Source organism: Phoenix dactylifera, unplaced genomic scaffold (genome assembly GCF_009389715.1).
Source record: "Phoenix dactylifera cultivar Barhee BC4 unplaced genomic scaffold, palm_55x_up_171113_PBpolish2nd_filt_p 002639F, whole genome shotgun sequence".
NCBI lineage: Eukaryota > Viridiplantae > Streptophyta > Magnoliopsida > Arecales > Arecaceae > Phoenix > Phoenix dactylifera.
The window spans coordinates 12,983-14,700 of NW_024069795.1; the positions used below are offsets into that span (position 1 = coordinate 12,983).

The 1,718-nt window shown below is 38.2% G+C and overlaps 1 long non-coding RNA gene across 1 annotated transcript; it reads right to left on the reverse strand.

Annotated features, from left to right (window-relative positions):
• Positions 1-355: 355 nt before the first annotated feature.
• LOC120109729 lies at positions 356-889 on the reverse strand. Its single transcript, XR_005510517.1, has 2 exons — positions 740-889; positions 356-657 (listed from the first exon to the last, which is right to left on the reverse strand). It is a non-coding gene; the product is annotated as an uncharacterized LOC120109729 (long non-coding RNA).
• Between the last annotated feature and the right edge of the window lie 829 nt (positions 890-1,718).

The window sequence follows — 1,718 nt, forward strand, 5'->3', positions numbered from 1 at the left end:
CCCACGATAACGAACCCCCCTGAGAGACCCCCCAGCCAGGTATATATGCGGCTGGGGGGAGAAAGGGGGGAGGTGAGCAATATCTCCCAGAGCACTCTCTTACTTGCGATTATTACCCCTCCTCCTCCTCCAATCTCCTCTGACTTGACCGTCGGAGGGCCATCACCACCTTGGTGGTGGTGCAAGGCTTGTTTGCAGGTTTCTTGGCGGAAGGTGGAGCGCAACCAACACCAACCAAGACAACTCAGACGGAACCCCGTTCACACCGCAGTGCCAATCGTTCTCGGTTTGGACCACCAGCAACAGATTTCATAACCAACTTTAGTAGGTTAATGCTAGTGAATAGAATAAAAAGTATTCGAAGCATAAAAAACTGAACTTTATTTTACTTTTAAATATTTAAGGTTTATAACTAGAAGTTCACAAATAACCATAACTAAGATGATCATTTTTGTTGTGGCCAGTCAGGTTCATCAAGTAATTAGCAATTGAAAGTTGGACAAGATCTGCATTTACAGCATCTGTAGGTAGGCACTTAAGCAGATGTCCCAAACTTCCTTATTGTGGCCCTTGAATTGCATGGACAATCTCCTCAGTTCTTGACTGGATGCCTTTAAGATACTCAACTAGGATACGCTGCTGATAAGAACCTCCTTCCTGCAAACAAGATTGATACAGTACTACAGTACATAAGCATTTGAAAGCATCAGAGAGTAAAAGTCAAGGTTATGAATTTTACTGTTCGAATTAAGATCCGCTCTATTCGTTTCTTAATAACAGCATAAAATTCCTCAGGTGAAACTTCTCCTTTTCCAACACTGAGTCCATTGATCAATAACATATTCCAATTGTCTTCAGGGGCTGCATTTTGATGACAATGCACAAGTCAATGCAGATCAAGAAAAAATACAATGAGGAAGAGGATAGAGCATTTTATCCAAAGATTAACTTTATAATCTGCATCGTAGGTAGATGCAATGGCAGAGATTGGATAATAAGCACTCATTCTTCACTACTTTCAGATATCTATGTTCTTCATGTTCCTAAGTTTCCATTAACATTTTTGTTTTTTTTTATACCATTGCACAATCCCAATATTCTTCTTTTGATTCTTATTAATGCATTCTGAAAAGATAATTGAGACTGGTCATCAACTTGGTGGATCCTACTACACGGATCATTGTTCTCTTTAGCCTTCCCTGGATTGTTGGCACTTTATGCTAGACTACCAACTTTGCACTACAGCATGGTGTCATTTTTATTTATAATCCCCCTGCATTTGCTGTAAAAGCTTACTCATGGTTGGTCTCATGTCAGAAAATCATGAATGATTATTCTAAATTTACTTGGCTTCCCTTCTACATACTGAATCTAAAGTTACAGGAAACTATACTGATTTCACAACTATTGCTCGAGTGTTTTTCCAAGACCATTAAAATTTTTGGTTAAACATGTGTCATTACTTTCTTAACGGTATACCTGACCTCAACTTTTATTTCATTTTACACAACAAAATGGCATTTTTAAGTGGAAGTGCCATTATTATCTTTAGAATGTCTACTGTTTTCTTCTTTTTTCTTTTATTCATCTCAAAAGAAAAGCTGACAGTGTCTTCTGCCATGAGCTTTATATGGATTACAAAGTAAATGCTTTGGAGCAAAATTTGTTGTAAGAAAACCAAATTAGAGTAACGACTGTTCATTTGGCTTCATGGATGA